We start from the raw sequence: 20,805 nt of genomic DNA, 5'->3' as shown, positions 1-20,805 counted from the left end.
AGATCAGCGGCAACATCACTGAGAATGCCTCCTATCCATCACCAGAGATGAGAGGTGACATCACTGAGAATGACACCTATCCATCACTAGAGATCAGCGGTGACATCACTGAGAATGCCGCCTATCCATCACTAGAGATCAGAGGTGACATCACTGAGAATGCCGCCTATCCATCACTAGAGATCAGCAGTGACATCCCTGAGAATGACACCTATCCATCACTAGAGATCAGCGGTGACATCACTGAGAATGCCGCCTATCCATCACTAGAGATCAGAGGTGACATCACTGAGAATGCCGCCTATCCATCACTAGAGATCAGCAGTGACATCACTGAGAATGCTGCCTATCCATCTCTAGAGATCAGAGGTGACATCACTGAGAATGCCGCCTATCCATCACTAGAGATCAGTGGTGACATCACTGAGAATGCCGCCTATCCATCACTAGAGATCAGAGGTGACATCACTGAGAATGCCGCCTATCCATCACTAGAGATCAGCGATGACATCAATGAGAATGCCACCTATCCATCACTAGAGATCAGAGGTGACATCACTGAGAATGCCACCTATTACTAGAGATCAGCGGCGAAATCACTGAGAATGCCTCCTATCCATCACCAGAGATGAGAGGTGACATCACTGAGAATGCCGCATATCCATCACGAGAGATCAGACGTGACATCACTGAGAATGACACCTATCCATCACTAGAGATCAGAGGTGACATCACTGAGAATGCCTCCTATCCATCACTAGAGATCAGTGGTGACATCACTGAGAATGCCGCCTTTTCATCACTAGAGATCAGCAGTGACATCACTAAGAATGCCACCTATCACTAGAGATCAGCGGCGACATCACTGAGAATGCCGCCTATCTATCACTAGAGATCAGCAGTGACATCACTAAGAATGCCACCTATCACTAGAGATCAGCGGCTACATCACTGAGAATGCCGCCAATCTATCACTAGAGATCAGCAGTGACATCACTGAGAATGCCGCCTATCTATCACTAGATATCAGAGGTGACATCACTGAGAATGCCACCTATCACTAGAGATCAGCAGTGACATCACTGAGAATGCCGCCTATCTATCACTAGAGATCAGCAGTGACATCACTGAGAATGCCACCTATCACTAGAGATCAGCAGTGACATCACTGAGAATGCCGCCTATCTATCACTAGAGATCAGCAGTGACATCACTGAGAATGCCGCCTATCTATCAGTAGAGATCAGCAGTGACATCACTGAGAATGCCGCCTATCCATCACTAGATATCAGCAGTGACATCACTGAGAATGCCACCTATCACTAGAGATCAGCAGTGACATCACTGAGAATGCAGCCTATTCATCACTAGAGATCAGCAGTGACATCACTGAGAATGCCACCTATCACTAGAGATCAGCGGCTACATCACTGAGAATGCCGCCTATCTATCACTAGAGATCAGCAGTGACATCACTGAGAATGCCGCCTATCTATCACTAGAGATCTGAGGTGACATCACTGAGAATGTCGCCAATCCATCACTAGAGATCAGCGGTGCCATCACTAAGAATGCCGCCTATCCATCACTAGAGATCTGCGGTGACATCATTGAGAATGCCACCTATCCATCACTAGAGATCAGCGGTGACATCACTGAGAATGCCACCTATTCATCACTAGATATCAGAGGTGACATCACTGAGAATGCCGCCTATCCATCACTAGAGATCAGAGGTGACATCACTGAGAATGCCACCTATCACTAGAGTTCAGCAGTGACATCACTGAGAATGCCGCCTATCCATCACTAGAGCTCAGAGGTGCTAACACTGAGAATGCCAGCTATCCATCACTAGAGATCAGCGGTGACATCACTGAGAATGCCCCCTATCTATCACTAGAGAGGCGTGGTGACATCACTGAGAATGCCACCTATGCATCACTAGAGATCAGCAGTGACATCATTGAGAATGCCACCTATCCATCACTAGAGATCAGCGGAGACATCACTGAGAATGCCACCTATCCATCACTAGAGATCAGAGGTGACATCACTGAGAATGCCGCCTATCACTAGAGATCAGCGGTGACATCACTGAGAATGCCGCCTATCCCTCACTAGAGATCAGTGGTGACATCACTGAGAATGCCGCCTATCCATCACTAGAGATCAGCAGTGACATCACTCAGAATGCCGCCTATCCATCACTAGAGATCAGCAGTGACATCACTGAGAATGCCACCTATCACAAGAGATCAGCGGTGACATCACTGAGAATGCCACCTATCCATCACTAGAGATCAGCAGTGACATCACTGAGAATGCCGCCTGTCCATCACTAGAGATCAGCAGTGACATCACTGAGAATGCCTCCTATCCATCACCAGAGATCAGAGGTGACATCACTGAGAATGCCGCCTATCCATCACTAGAGATCAGAGGTGACATCACTGAGAATGCCGCCTATCCATCACTAGAGATCAGCGGAGACATCACTGAGAATGCCGCCTATCCATCACTAGAGATCAAAGGTGACATCACTGAGAATGCCTCCTATCCATCACCAGAGATCAGAGGTGACATCACTGAGAATGCCGCCTATCCATCACTAGAGATCAGAGGTGACATCACTGAGAATGCCATCTATCACTAGAGATCAGAGGTGACATCACTGAGAATGCCACCTATCCATCACTAGAGATCAGCGGTGACATCACTGAGAATGCCGCCTATACATCACTAGAGATCAGCAGTGACATCACTGAGAATGCAACCTATCACTAGAGATCAGCAGTGACATCACTGAGAATACCACCTATCCATCACTAGAGATCAGCAGTGACATCACTGAGAATGCCACCTATCCATCACTAGAGATCAGCAGTGACATCATTGAGAATGCCACCTATCCATCACTAGAGATCAGCAGTGACATCACTGAGAATGCAACCTATCACTAGAGATCAGCAGTGACATCACTGAGAATGCCACCTATCCATCACTAGAGATCAGCAGTGACATCACTGAGAATGCCACCTATCCATCACTAGAGATCAGCAGTGACATCACTGAGAATGCCACCTATCCATCACTAGAGATCAGCAGTGACATCACTGAGAATGTCGCCTATCCATCACTAGAGATCGGATGTGACATCATTGAGAATGCCACCTATCCATCACTAGAGATCAGCGGTGACATCACTGAGAATGCCACCTATCCATCACTAGAGATCAGCGGTGACAACACTGAGAATGCCGCCTATCCATCACTAGAGATCAGAGGTGACATCACTGAGAATGCCACCTTATCTATCACTAGAGATCAGCAGTGACATCACTGAGAATGCCACCTATCAATCACTAGAGATCAGCGGTGACATCACTGAGAATGCCGCCTATCCATCACTAGAGATCAGAGGTGACATCACTTAGAATACCACCTATCCATCACTAGAGATCAGTGGTGACATCAGTGAGAATGCTGCCTATCCATCACTTGAGATCAGCAGTGACATCACTGAGAATACCGCCTATCCATCACTAGAGATCAGCGGTGACATCACTGAGAATGCTGCCTATCAATCACTAGAGATCAGCGGTGACATGACTGAGAATGCCGCCTATCCATCACTAGAGATCAGCAGTGACATCACTGAGAATACCGCCTATCCATCACTAGAGATCAGTGGTGACATCACTGAGAATGCCACCTATCCATCACTAGAGATCAGTGGTGACATCACTGAGAATGCAACCTATCACTAGAGATCAGCAGTGACATCACTGAGAATGCCTCCTATCCATCACCAGAGATCAGAGGTGACATCACCGAGAATGCCGCCTATCCATCACTAGAGATCAGCAGTGACATCACTGAGAATGCTGCCTATCCATCACTAGAGATCAGAGGTGACATCACTGAGAATGCCGCCTATCCATCACTAGAGATCAGCAGTGACATCACTGAGAATACCGCCTATCCATCACTAGAGATCAGTGGTGACATCACTGAGAATGCAACCTATCCATCACTAGAGATCAGTGGTGACATCACTGAGAATGCAACCTATCACTAGAGATCAGCAGTGACATCACTGAGAATGCCTCCTATCCATCACCAGAGATCAGAGGTGACATCACCGAGAATGCCGCCTATCCATCACTAGAGATCAGCAGTGACATCACTGAGAATGCTGCCTATCCATCACTAGAGATCAGAGGTGACATCACTGAGAATGCCACCTATCCATCACTAGATATCAGCAGTGACATCACTGAGAATACCACCTATCCATCACTTGAGATCAGCGGTGACATCACTGAGAATGCCGCCTATCCATCACTAGAGATCAGAGGTCACATCACTGAGAATGCCTCCTATCCATCACTAGAGATCAGAGGTGACATCACTGAGAATGCCGCCTATCACTAGAGATCAGCAGTGACATCACTGAGAATGCCGACTATCCATAACTAGAGATCAGCGATGACATCAATGAGAATGCCACCTATTACTAGAGATCAGCGGCGACATCACTGAGAATGCCTCCTATCCATCACCAGAGATGAGAGGTGACATCACTGAGAATGCCGCTTATCCGTCACTAGAGATCAGAGGTGACATCACTGAGAATGACACCTATCCATCACTAGAGATCAGAGGTGACATCACTGAGAATGCCGCCTATCACTAGAGATCAGCAGTGACATCACTGAGAATGCCGCCTATCCATCACTAGAGATCAGCGATGACATCAATGAGAATGCCACCTATTAATAGAGATGAGCGGCGACATCACTGAGAATGCCTCCTATCCATCACCAGAGATGAGAGGTGACATCACTGAGAATGCCGCATATCCATCACGAGAGATCAGATGTGACATCACTGAGAATGCCGCCTATCTATCACTAGAGATCAGCAGTGACATCACTGAGAATGCCACCTATCACTAGAGATCAGCGGCGACATCACTGAGAATGCCGCCTATCTATCACTAGAGATCAGCAGTGACATCACTGAGAATGCCGCCTATCACTAGAGATGAGCAGTGACATCACTGAGAATGCCACCCATCCATCACTAGAGAGCAGTGACATCACTGAGAATGCCGCCTATCTATCACTAGATATCAGAGGTGACATCACTGAGAATGCCGCCTATCACTAGATATCAGAGGTGACATCACTGAGAATACCGCCTATCAATCACTAGAGAGCAGTGACATCACTGAGAATGCCGCCTATTCATCACTAGAGATCAGCAGTGACATCACTAAGAATGCCACCTATCACTAGAGATCAGCGGCTACATCACTGAGAATGCCGCCTATCTATCACTAGAGATCAGCAGTGACATCACTGAGAATGCCGCCTATCTATCACTAGATATCAGAGGTGACATCACTGAGAATACCACCTATCCATCACTAGAGATCAGAGGTGACATAACTGAGAATGCCGCCTATTCATCACTAGAGATCGGCAGTGACATCACTGAGAATGCCGCCTTTCCATCACTAGAGATCAGCGGCGACATCACTGAGAATGCCACCTATCCATCACTAGAGATCTGCGGTGACATCACTGCGAATGTCGCCTATCCATCACTAGAGATCAGCGGTGCCATCAATAAGAATGCCGCCTATCCATCACTAGAATTCTGCGGTGACATCACTGAGAATGCCTCATATTCATCACTAGATATCAGAGGTGACATCACTGAGAATGCCACCTATCTATCACTAGAGATCAGCAGTGACATCACTGAGAATGCCACCTATCAATCACTAGAGATCAGCGGTGACATCATTGAGAATGCCGCCTATCCATCACAAGAGATCAGAGGTGACATCACTGAGAATACCACCTATCCATCACTAGAGATCAGTGGTGACATCACTGAGAATGCTGCCTATCAATCACTAGAGATCAGCGGTGACATCACTGAGAATGCTGCCTATCCATCACTAGAGATCAGCAGAGACATCACTGAGAATACCGCCTATCCATCACTAGAGATCAGTGGTGACATCACTGAGAATGCCGCCTATCCATCACTAGAGATCAGTGGTGACATCACTGAGAATGCAACCTATCACTGGAGATCAGCAGTGACTTCACTGAGAATACCGCCTATCCATCACTAGAGATCAGTGGTGACATCAATGAGAATGCCTCCTATCCATCAATAGAGATCAGAGGTGACATCACTGAGAATACCACCTATCCATCACTAGAGATCAGCGGTGACATCACTGAAAATGCCGCCTATCCATCACTAGAGATCAGTGGTGACATCACTGAGAATGCAACCTATCACTGGAGATCAGCAGTGACATCACTGAGAATACCGCCTATCCATCACTAGAGATCAGTGGTGACATCACTGAGAATGCTGCCTATCACTAGAGATCAGCAGTGACATCACTGAGAATGCCTCCTATCCATCACCAGAGATCAGAGGTGACATCACTGAGAATGCCGCCTATCCATCACTAGAGATCAGCAGTGACATCACTGAGAATGCTGCCTATCCATCACTAGAGATCAGAGGTGACATCACTGAGAATACCACCTATCCATCACTAGAGATCAGCGGTGACATCACTGAAAATGCCGCCTATCCATCACTAGAGATCAGAGGTCACATCACTGAGAATGCCTCCTATCCATCACTAGAGTTCAGAGGTGACATCACTGAGAATGCCGCCTATCAATAGGGATCAGCAGTGACATCACTGAGAATGCCGCCTATCCATAACTAGAGATCAGCGATGACATCAATGAGAATGCCACCTATTACTAGAGATCAGCGGCGACATCACTGAGAATGCCTCCTATCCATCACCAGAGATGAGAGGTGACATCACTGAGAATGCCGCATATCCATCACGAGAGATCAGATGTGACATCACTGAGAATGACACCTATCCATCACTAGAGATCAGAGGTGACATCACTGAGAATGCCGCCTATCACTAGAGATCAGCAGTGACATCACTGAGAATGCCGCCTATCCATCACTAGAGATCAGCGATGACATCAATGAGAATGCCACCTATTAATAGAGATGAGCGGCGACATCACTGAGAATGCCTCCTATCCATCACCAGAGATGAGAGGTGACATCTCTGAGAATGCCGCATATCCATCACGAGAGATCAGATGTGACATCACTGAGAATGCCGCCTATCTATCACTAGAGATCAGCAGTGACATCACTGAGAATGCCACCTATCACTAGAGATCAGCGGCGACATCACTGAGAATGCCGCCTATCTATCACTAGAGATCAGCAGTGACATCACTGAGAATGCCGCCTATCTATCACTAGAGATCAGCAGTGACATCACTGAGAATGCCACCTATCCATCACTAGAGAGCAGTGACATCACTGAGAATGCCGCCTATCTATCACTAGATATCAGAGGTGACATCACTGAGAATACCACCTATCCATCACTAGAGAGCAGTGACATCACTGAGAATGCCGCCTATTCATCACTAGAGATCAGCAGTGACATCACTAAGAATGCCACCTATCACTAGAGATCAGCGGCTACATCACTGAGAATGCCGCCTATCTATCACTAGAGATCAGCAGTGACATCACTGAGAATGCCGCCTATCTATCACTAGATATCAGAGGTGACATCACTGAGAATACCACCTATCCATCACTAGAGATCAGCGGCGACATCACTGAGAATGCCACCTATCCATCACTAGAGATCTGCGGTGACATCACTGAGAATGTCGCCTATCCATCACTAGAGATCAGCGGTGCCATCAATAAGAATGCCGCCTATCCATCACTAGAATTCTGCGGTGACATCACTGAGAATGCCTCATATTCATCACTAGATTTCAGAGGTGACATCACTGAGAATGCCACCTATCCATCACTAGAGATCAGCGGTGACATCACTGAGAATGCCGCCTATCCATCACTAGAGAACAGCGGTGACATCACTGAGAATGCTACCTATCCATCACTAGAAATCAGCGGTGACATCACTGAGAATGCCGCCTATCCATCACTAGAAATCAGGGGTGACATCACTGAGAATGCCGCCTATCCATCACTAGAGATCTGCGGTGACATCACTGAGAATGCCGCCTATCCATCACTAGAAATCAGCGGTGACATCACTGAGAATGCCGCCTATCCATCACTAGAGATGTGCGGTGACATCACTGAGAATGCCGCCTCTCCCTCACTAGAGCTCAGCAGTGACATCACTGAGAATGCCGCCTATCCATCACTAGAGATCAGAGGTGACATCACTGAGAATGCCACCTATCTATCACTAGAGATCAGCAGTGACATCACTGAGAATACCACCTATCCATCACTAGAGATCAGTGGTGACATCACTGAGAATGCTGCCTATCCATCACTAGAGATCAAAGTGACATCACTGAGAATACCGCCTATCCATCACTAGAGATCAGTGGTGACATCACTGAGAATGCTGCCTATCAATCACTAGAGATCAGCGGTGACATCACTGAGAATGCTGCCTATCCATCACTAGAGATCAGCAGTGACATCACTGAGAATACCGCCTATCCATCACTAGAGATCAGTGGTGACATCACTGAGAATGCCGCCTATCCATCACTAGAGATCAGTGGTGACATCACTGAGAATGCAACCTATCACTGTTGATCAGCAGTGACAACACTGAGAATACCGCCTATCCATCACTAGAGATCAGTGGTGACATCACTGAGAATGCCTCCTATCCATCACTAGAGATCAGAGGTGACATCACTGAGAATACCACCTATCCATCACTAGAGATCAGTGGTGACATCACTGAGAATGCTGCCTATCCATCACTAGAGATCAGCAGTGACATCACTGAGAATACCGCCTATCCATCACTAGAGATCAGTGGTGACATCACTGAGAATACCGCCTATCCATCACTAGAGATCAGTGGTGACATCACTGAGAATGCCGCCTATCCATCACTAGAGATCAGTGGTGACATCACTGAGAATACCGCCTATCCATCACTAGAGATCAGCAGTGACATCACTGAGAATGCCTCCTATCCATCACCAGAGATCAGAGGTGACATCACTGAGAATGCCGCCTATCCATCACTAGAGATCAGCAGTGACATCACTGAGAATGCTGCCTATCCATCACTAGAGATCAGAGGTGACATCACTGAGAATGCCGCCTATCCATCACTAGAGATCAGAGGTGACATCACTGAGAATGCCTCCTATCCATCACTAGAGTTCAGAGGTGACATCACTGAGAATGCCGCCTATCACTAGAGATCAGCAGTGACATCACTGAGAATGCTGCCTATCCATAACTAGAGATCAGCGATGACATCAATGAGAATGCCACCTATTACTAGAGATCAGCGGCGACATCACTGAGAATGCCTCCTATCCATCACCAGAGATGAGAGGTGACATCAATGAGAATGCCTCCTATCCATCACGAGAGATCAGATGTGACATCACTGAGAATGACACCTATCCATCACTAGAGATCAGAGGTGACATCACTGAGAATGCCGCCTATCACTAGAGATCAGCAGTGACATCACTGAGAATGCCGCCTATCCATCACTAGAGATCAGCGATGACATCAATGAGAATGCCACTTTTAATAGAGATGAGCGGCGACATCACTGAGAATGCCTCCTATCCATCACCAGAGATGAGAGGTGACATCACTGAGAATGCCGCATATCCATCACGAGAGATCAGATGTGACATCACTGAGAATGCCGCGTATCTATCACTAGAGATCAGCAGTGACATCACTGAGAATGCCACCTATCACTAGAGATCAGCGGCGACATCACTGAGAATGCCGCCTATCTATCACTAGAGATCAGCAGTGACATCACTGAGAATACCGCCTATCTATCACTAGAGATCAGCAGTGACATCACTGAGAATTCCGCCTATCACTAGATATCAGAGGTGACATCACTGAGAATACCACCTATCCATCACTAGAGAGCAGTGACATCACTGAGAATGCCGCCTATTCATCACTAGAGATCAGCAGTGACATCACTAAGAATGCCACCTATCACTAGAGATCAGCGGCTACATCACTGAGAATGCCGCCTATCTATCACTAGATATCAGAGGTGACATCACTGAGAATACCACCTATCCATCACTAGAGATCAGAGGTGACATCACTGAGAATGCCGCCTATTCATCACTAGAGATCAGCAGTGACATCACTGAGAATGCCGCCTTTCCATCACTAGAGATCAGCGGCGACATCACTGAGAATGCCACCTATCCATCACTAGAGATCAGAGATGACATCACTGAGAATGCCGCCTATCACTAGAGATCTGCGGTGACATCACTGAGAATGTCGCCTATCCATCACTAGAGATCAGCGGTGCCATCAATAAGAATGCCGCCTATCCATCACTAGAATTCTGCGGTGACATCACTGAGAATGCCTCATATTCATGACTAGATATCAGAGGTGACATCACTGAGAATGCCACCTATCCATCACTAGAGATCAGCAGTGAAATCACTGAGAATGCCACCTATCCATCACTAGAGATCAGAGGTGACATCACTGAGAATGCCGCCTATCCATCACTAGAGATCTGAGGTGACATCACTGAGAATGCCTCATATTCATCACTAGATATCAGAGGTGACATCACTGAGAATGCCTCATATTCATCACTAGATATCAGAGGTGACATCACTGAGAATGCCGCCTATCCATCACTAGAGTTCAGCAGTGACATCACTGAGAATGCCGCCTATCCATCACTAGAGCTCAGAGTTGCTAACACTGAGAATGCCACCTATCCATCACTAGAGATCAGCGGTGACATCACTGAGAATGCCCCCTATCTATCACTAGAGATCAGCGGTGACATCACTGAGAATGCCGCCTATCCATCACTAGAGATCAGCATTGACATCACTGAGAATGCCGTCTATCCATCACTAGAGATCAGCATTGACATCACTGAGAATGCCGCCTATCCATCACTAGAGATCAGAGGTGACATCACTGAGAATGCCGCCTATCCATCACTAGTGATCAGAGGTGACTTCACTGAGAATGCCGCCTATTCATCACTAGAGATCAGCAGTGACAACACTGAGAATGCCTCCTATCCATCACTAGAGATCAGCAGTGACATCACTGAGAATGCCGCCTATCCATCTCTAGCGATCAGCAGTGACATCACTGAGAATGCCGCCTATCCATCACTAGAGATCAGCAGTGACATCACTGAGAATGCCGCCTATCCCTCACTAGAGATCAGCAGTGACATCACTGAGAATGCCGCCTATTCATCTCTAGAGATCAGCAGTGACATCACTGAGAATACCACCTATCCATCACTAGAGATCAGAGGTGACTTCACTGAGAATGCCGCCTATTCATCACTAGAGATCAGCAGTGACATTACTGAGAATGCCGCCTATCCATCACTAGAGATCAGAGGTGACATCACTGAGATTGCCACCTATCCATCACTAGAGATCAGTGATGACATCACTGAGAATGCCACCTATCACTAGAGATCAGCGGCGACATCACTGAGAATGCCGCCTATCCATCACTAGAGATCAGAGGTGACAAGACTGAGAATGCCACCTATTCATCATTAGAGATCAGCAGTGACATCACTGAGAATGCCGCCTATCCATCACTAGAGATCTACGGTGACATCACTGAGAATGCCGCCTATCCATCACTAGAGATCACTGGTGACATCACTGAGAATGCCGCCTATCCATCACTAGAGATCACTGGTGACATCACTGAGAATGCCGCCTATCCATCACTAGAGATCACTGGTGACATCACTGAGAATGCCGCCTATCCATCACTAGAGATCAGAGGTGACATCACTGAGAATGCCGCCTATCCATCACTAGAGATCACTGGTGACATCACTGAGAATGCCGCCTATCCATCACTAGAGATCACTGGTGACATCACTGAGAATGCCGCCTATCCATCACTAGAGATCACTGGTGACATCACTGAGAATGCCGCCTATCCATCACTAGAGATCAGAGGTGACATCACTGAGAATGCCGCCTATCCATCACTAGAGATCACTGGTGACATCACCGAGAATGCTGCCAATCCATCACTAGAGATCAGTAGTGACATCACTGAGAATGCCACCTATCCATCACTAGACATCAGTGGTGACATCACTGAGAATGCCGCCTATCCATCACTAGAGATCAGAGGTGACATCACTGAGAATGCCGCCTATCCATCACAAGAGATCACTGGTGACATCACCGAGAATGCTGCCAATGCATCACTAGAGATCAGCAGTGACATCACTGAGAATGCCACCTATCCATCCCTAGACATCAGTGGTGACATCACTGAGAATGCGGCCTATCCATCACTAGAGATCAGATGTGACATCACTGAGAATGCCACCTATCCATCACTAGAGATCAGCACTGACATCACTAAGAATGCCACCTATCCATCACTAGAGATCAGCGGTGACATCACTGAGAATGCCACCTATCAATCACTAGAGATCAGCACTGACATCACTGAAATGCCACCTATCCATCACTAGAGATCAGTGGTGACATCACTGAGAATGCCACCTATCCATCACTAGAGATCAGCGGTGACATCACTGAGAATGCCGCCTATCCATCACTAGAGATCAGCAGTGACATCATTGAGAATGCCACCTATCCATCACTAGAGATCAGCGGTGACATCACTGAGAATGCCACCTATCCATCACTAGAGATCAGCGGTGACATCACTGAGAATGCTGCCTATCCATCACTAGAGATCAGAGGTGACATCACTGAGAATACCACCTATCCATCACTAGAGATCAGCTGTGACATCACTGAGAATGCCGCCTATCACTAGAGATCAGCAGTGACATGCCTGAGAATGCCGCCTATTCATCACTAGAGATCAGCAGTGACATCACTAAGAATGCCACCTATCACTAGAGATCAGCAGTGACATCACTGAGAATACCGCCTATCCATCACTAGAGATCAGTGGTGACATCACTGAGAATGCCGCCTATCCATCACTAGAGATCAGTGGTGACATCACTGAGAATGCAACCTATCACTAGAGATCAGCAGTGACATCACTGAGAATACCGCCTATCCATCACTAGAGATCAGCAGTGACATCACTGAGAATACCGCCTATCCATCACTAGAGATCAGTGGTGACATCACTGAGAATACCGCCTATCCATCACTAGAGATCAGCAGTGACATCACTGAGAATACCGCCTATCCATCACTAGAGATCAGTGGTGACATCACTGAGAATGCAACCTATCACTAGAGATCAGCAGTGACATCACTGAGAATACCGCCTATCCATCACTAGAGATCAGCAGTGACATCACTGAGAATACCGCCTATCCATCACTAGAGATCAGTGGTGACATCACTGAGAATGCAACCTATCCATCACCAGAGATCAGAGGTGACATCACTGAGAATGCCTCCTATCCATCACTAGAGATCAGCAGTGACATCACTGAGAATGCCTCCTATCCATCACCAGAGATCAGAGGTGACATCACTGAGAATGCCACCTATCCATCACTAGAGATCAGCAGTGACATCACTGAGAATGCTGCCTATCCATCACTAGAGATCAGAGGTGACATCACTGAGAATACCACCTATCCATCACTAGAGATCAGCGGTGACATCACTGAGAATGCCGCCTATCCATCACTAGAGATCAGAGGTGACATCACTGAGAATGCCTCCTATCCATCACTAGAGATCAGAGGTGACATCAATGAGAATGCCACCCATTACTAGAGATCAGCGGCGACATCACTGAGAATGCCTCCTATCCATCACCAGAGATGAGAGGTGACATCACTGAGAATGCCGCATATCCATCACGAGAGATCAGATGTGACATCACTGAGAATGCCACCTATCCATCACTAGAGATCAGAGGTGACATCACTGAGAATGCCACCTATCACTAGAGATCAGCAGTGACATCACTGAGAATACCGCCTATCCATCACTAGAGATCAGTGGTGACATCACTGAGAATGCAACCTATCACTAGAGATCAGCAGTGACATCACTGAGAATACTGCCTATACATCACTAGAGATCAGCAGTGACATCACTGAGAATACCGCCTATCCATCACTAGAGATCAGTGGTGACATCACTGAGAATGCAACCTATCCATCACCAGAGATCAGAGGTGACATCACTGAGAATGCCGCCTATCCATCACTAGAGATCAGATGTGACATCACTGAGAATGTCGCCTGTCCATCACTAGAGATCAGCGATAACATCACTGAGAATGCCTCCTATCCATCACTAGAGATCAGCAGTGACATCACTGAGAATGCCTCCTATCCATCACCAGAGATCAGAGGTGACATCACTGAGAATGCCACCTATCCATCACTAGAGATCAGCAGTGACATCACTGAGAATGCTGCCTATCCATCACTAGAGATCAGAGGTGACATCACTGAGAATACCACCTATCCATCACTAGAGATCAGCGGTGACATCACTGAGAATGCCGCCTATCCATCACTAGAGATCAGAGGTGACATCACTGAGAATGCCTCCTATCCATCACTAGAGATCAGAGGTGACATCACTGAGAATGCCGCCTATCACTAGAGATCAGCAGTGACATCACTGAGAATGCCGCCTATCCATCACTAGAGATCGCGATGACATCAATGAGAATGCCACTTATTAATAGAGATGAGCGGCGACATCACTGAGAATGCCTCCTATCCATCACCAGAGATGAGAGGTGACATCACTGAGAATGCCGCATACCCATCACAAGAGTTCAGATGTGACATCACTGAGAATGCCACCTATCCATCACTAGAGATCAGAGGTGACATCACTGAGAATGCCGCCTATCACTAGAGATCAGCAGTGACATCACTGAGAATGCCGCCTATCCATCACTAGAGATCGCGATGACATCAATGAGAATGCCACCTATTAATAGAGATGAGCGGCGACATCACTGAGAATGCCTCCTATCTATCACCAGAGATGAGAGGTGACATCACTGAGAATGCCGCATATCCATCACGAGAGATCAGATGTGACATCACTGAGAATGCCGCCTATCCATCACTAGAGATCAGTGGTGACATCACTGAGAATTCCGCCTATCCGTCACTAGAGATCAGCGGTGACATCACTGAGAATGCCGCCTATCCATCACTAGAGATCACTGGTGACATCACTGAGAATGCCGCCTATCCATCACTAGAGATCACTGGTGACATCACTGAGAATGCCGCCTATCCATCACTAGAGATCACTGGTGACATCACTGAGAATGCCGCCTATCCATCATTAGAGATCAGAGGTGACATCACTGAGAATGCCGCCTATCCATCACTAGAGATCACTGGTGACATCACTGAGAATGCCGCCTATCCATCACTAGAGATCACTGGTGACATCACTGAGAATGCCGCCTATCCATCACTAGAGATCACTGGTGACATCACTGAGAATGCCGCCTATCCATCACTAGAGATCAGAGGTGACATCACTGAGAATGCCGCCTATCCATCACTAGAGATCACTGGTGACATCACCGAGAATGCTGCCAATCCATCACTAGAGATCAGCAGTGACATCACTGAGAATGCCACCTATCCATCACTAGACATCAGTGGTGACATCACTGAGAATGCCGCCTATCCATCACTAGAGATCAGATGTGACATCACTGAGAATGCCACCTATCCATCACTAGAGATCAGCACTGACATCACTAAGAAAGCCACCTATCCATCACTAGAGATCAGCGGTGACATCACTGAGAATGCCACCTATCCATCACTAGAGATCAGCGCTGACATCACTGAGAATGCCACCTATCCATCACTAGAGATCAGCGGTGACATCACTGAAATGCCACCTATCACTAGAGATCAGTGGTGACATCACTGAGAATGCCACCTATCCATCACTAGAGATCAGCGGTGACATCACTGAGAATGCCGCCTATCCATCACTAGAGATCAGCAGTGACATCATTGAGAATGCCACCTATCCATCACTAGAGATCAGCGGTGACATCACTGAGAATGCTGCCTATCCATCACTAGAGATCAGAGGTGACATCACTGAGAATACCACCTATCCATCACTAGAGATCAGCTGTGACATCACTGAGAATGCCGCCTATCTATCACTAGAGATCAGCAGTGACATGCCTGAGAATGCCGCCTATTCATCACTAGAGATCAGCAGTGACATCACTAAGAATGCCACCTATCACAGGAGATCAGCAGTGACATCACTGAGAATACCGCCTATCCATCACTAGAGATCAGTGGTGACATCACTGAGAATGCCGCCTATCCATCACTAGAGATCAGTGGTGACATCACTGAGAATGCAACCTATCACTAGAGATCAGCAGTGACATCACTGAGAATACCGCCTATCCATCACTAGAGATCAGCAGTGACATCACTGAGAATACCGCCTATCCATCACTAGAGATCAGTGGTGACATCACTGAGAATGCAACCTATCCATCACCAGAGATCAGAGGTGACATCACTGAGAATGCCGCCTATCCATCACTAGAGATCAGATGTGACATCACTGAGAATGTCGCCTGTCCATCACTAGAGATCAGCGATAACATCACTGAGAATGCCTCCTATCCATCACTAGAGATCAGCAGTGACATCACTGAGAATGCCTCCTATCCATCACCAGAGATCAGAGGTGACATCACTGAGAATGCCTCCTATCCATCACCAGAGATCAGAGGTGACATCACTGAGAATGCTGCCTATCCATCACTAGAGATCAGAGGTGACATCACTGAGAATGCCGCCTATCCATCACTAGAGATCAGCAGTGACATCACTGAGTATGCCGTCTATCCATCACTAGAGATCAGCAGTGACATCACTGAGAATGCCGCCTATCCATCACTAGAGATCAGCGATGACATCAATGAGAATGCCACCCATTACTAGAGATCAGCGGCGACATCACTGAGAATGCCTCCTATCCATCACCAGAGATGAGAGGTGACATCACTGAGAATGCCGCATATCCATCACAAGAGATCAGATGTGACATCACTGAGAATGCCATCTGTCCATCACTAGAGATCAGAGGTGACATCACTGAGAATGCCGCCTATCACTAGAGATCAGCAGTGACATCACTAAGAATGCCACCTATCACTAGAGATCAGCAGTGACATCACTGAGAATACCGCCTATCCATCACTAGAGATCAGTGGTGACATCACTGAGAATGCCGCCTATCCATCACTAGAGATCAGTGGTGACATCACTGAGAATGCAACCTATCACTAGAGATCAGCAGTGACATCACTGAGAATACCGCCTATCCATCACTAGAGATCAGCAGTGACATCACTGAGAATACCGCCTATCCATCACTAGAGATCAGTGGTGACATCACTGAGAATGCAACCTATCCATCACCAGAGATCAGAGGTGACATCACTGAGAATGCCGCCTATCCATCACTAGAGATCAGATGTGACATCACTGAGAATGTCGCCTGTCCATCACTAGAGATCAGCGATAACATCACTGAGAATGCCTCCTATCCATCACTAGAGATCAGCAGTGACATCACTGAGAATGCCTCCTATCCATCACCAGAGATCAGAGGTGACATCACTGAGAATGCCACCTATCCATCACTAGAGATCAGCAGTGACATCACTGAGAATGCCACCTATCCATCACTAGAGATCAGAGGTGACATCACTGAGAATACCACCTATCCATCACTAGAGATCAGCGGTGACATCACTGAGAATGCCGCCTATCCATCACTAGAGATCAGAGGTGACATCACTGAGAATGCCTCCTATCCATCACTAGAGATCAGAGGTGACATCACTGAGAATGCCGCCTATCACTAGAGATCAGCAGTGACATCACTGAGAATGCCGCCTATCCATCACTAGAGATCAGCGATGACATCAATGAGAATGCCACCCATTACTAGAGATCAGCGGCGACATCACTGAGAATGCCTCCTATCGATCACCAGAGATGAGAGGTGACATCACTGAGAATGCCGCATATCCATCACGAGAGATCAGATGTGACATCACTGAGAATGCCACCTATCCATCACTAGAGATCAGAGGTGACATCACTGAGAATGCCGCCTATCACTAGAGATCAGCAGTGACATCACTGAGAATGCCGCCTATCCATCACTAGAGATCGCGATGACATCAATGAGAATGCCACCTATTAATAGAGATGAGCGGCGACATCACTGAGAATGCCTCCTATCCATCACCAGAGATGAGAGGTGACATCACTGAGAATGCCGCATATCCATCACGAGAGATCAGATGTGACATCACTGAGAATGCCGCCTATCCATCACTAGAGATCAGTGGTGACATCACTGAGAATGCCGTCTATCCGTCACTAGAGATCAGCGGTGACATCACTGAGAATGCCGCCTATCCATCACTAGAGATCAGCAGTGACATCACTGAGAATGCCGCCTATCTATCACTAGAGATCAGCAGTGACATCACTGAGAATTCCGCCTATCTATCACTAGATATCAGAGGTGACATCACTGAGAATACCACCTATCCATCACTAGAGATCAGCGGTGACATCACTGAGAATGCCGCCTATCCATCACTAGATATCAGCAGTGACATCACTGAGAATGCCGCCTATCCATCACTAGAGATCAGTGGTGACATCACTGAGAATGCCGCCTATCCATCACTAGAGATCAGCGATAACATCACTGAGAATGCCACCTATCCATCACTAGAGATCAGCGGTGACATCACTGAGAATGCCACCTATCCATCACTAGAGATCAGCAGTGACATCACAGAGAATGCCGCCTATCCATCACTAGATATCAGCAGTGACATCACTGAGAATGCCGCCTATCCATCACTAGAGATCAGCGATAACATCACTGATAATACCACCTATCCATCACTAGAGTTCAGAGGTGACATCACTGAGAATGCCGTCTATCTATCACTAGAGATCAGCGGTGACATCACTGAGAATGCCACCTATCCATCACTAGAGATCAGAGGTGACATCACTGAGAATGCCACCTATCCATCACTAGAGATCAGCAGTGACATCACTGAGAATGCCACCTATCCATCACTAGAGATCAGCGGTGACATCACTGAGAATGCCACCTATCCATCACTAGAGATCAGCGGTGACATCACTGAGAATGCCACCTATCCATCACTAGAGATCAGAGGTGACATCACTGAGAATGCTGCCTATCCATCACTAGAGATCAGCAGTGACATCACTGAGAATGCCGCCTATCCATCACTAGAGATCAGCGGTGACATCACTGAGAATGCCGCCTATCCATCACTAGAGATCAGGGGTGACATCACTGAGAATGCCGCCTATCCATCACTAGAGATCAGCGATAACATCACTGAGAATGCCACCTATCCATCACTAGAGATCAGCGGTGACATCACTGAGAATGCCACCTATCCATCACTAGAGATCAGCAGTGACATCACAGAGAATGCCGCCTATCCATCACTAGATATCAGCAGTGACATCACTGAGAATGCCGCCTATCCATCACTAGAGATCAGCGATAACATCACTGATAATACCACCTATCCATCACTAGAGTTCAGAGGTGACATCACTGAGAATGCCGCCTATCCATCACTAGAGATCAGCGGTGACATCACTGAGAATGCCACCTATCCATCACTAGAGATCAGAGGTGACATCACTGAGAATGCCACCTATCCATCACTAGAGATCAGCAGTGACATCACTGAGAATGCCACCTATCCATCACTAGAGATCAGCGGTGACATCACTGAGAATGCCACCTATCCATCACTAGAGATCAGCGGTGACATCACTGAGAATGCCACCTATCCATCACTAGAGATCAGAGGTGACATCACTGAGAATGCTGCCTATCCATCACTAGAGATCAGCAGTGACATCACTGAGAATGCCGCCTATCCATCACTAGAGATCAGCGGTGACATCACTGAGAATGCCGCCTATCCATCACTAGAGATCAGCAGTGATATCACTGAGAATGCCGCCTATCCATCACTAGAGATCAGCAATGACATCACTGAGAATGTCTCCTATCCATCACTAGAGATCAGCAGTGACATCACTGAGAATGCCGCCTATCCATCACTAGACATCACTGGTGACATCACTGAGAATGCCACCTATCCATCACTAGAGATCAGTGGTGACATCACTGAGAATGCCACCTATTCATCACTAGAGCTCAGAGGTGCCATCACTGAGAATGCGACCTATCCATCACTAGAGATCAGAGGTGATATCACTGAGAATGCCGTCTATCCATCACTAGAGATCAGCAGTGACATCACTGAGAATGCCACCTTTCCATCACTAGAAATCAGAGGTGACATCACTGAGAATGCCACCTATCCATCACTAGAGATCAGCAGTGAGTCATGACATCACTGAGAATGCGACCTATCCATCACTAGAGATCAGCAGTGACATCACTGAGAATGCCGTCTTTCCATCACTAGAGATCAGAGGTGACATCACTGAGAATGCCGCCTATCCATCACTAGAGATCAGAGGTGACATCACTGAGAATGCCGCCTATCCATCACTAGAGATCAGAGGTGACATCACTGAGAATGCCGCCTATCCATCACCAGAGATCAGCAATGACATCACTGAGAATGTCTCCTATCCATCACTAGAGATCAGCAGTGACA

General features: G+C 47.2%; 1 protein-coding gene across 4 annotated transcripts in view; it reads right to left on the bottom strand.

Annotated features, from left to right (window-relative positions):
• Positions 1–20,805, bottom strand: part of DIPK1B (divergent protein kinase domain 1B) — a 175,397-nt gene that overhangs the window by 73,733 nt on the left and 80,859 nt on the right. The gene's annotated exons all lie outside the window — the stretch shown is intronic.

This window comes from Dendrobates tinctorius, unplaced genomic scaffold (assembly GCF_039654945.1).
Source record: "Dendrobates tinctorius isolate UK_male_01 unplaced genomic scaffold, ASM3965494v1 ptg000013l, whole genome shotgun sequence".
Taxonomy (NCBI): domain Eukaryota; kingdom Metazoa; phylum Chordata; class Amphibia; order Anura; family Dendrobatidae; genus Dendrobates; species Dendrobates tinctorius.
This window is presented reverse-complemented; position numbering and strand designations above follow the sequence as displayed.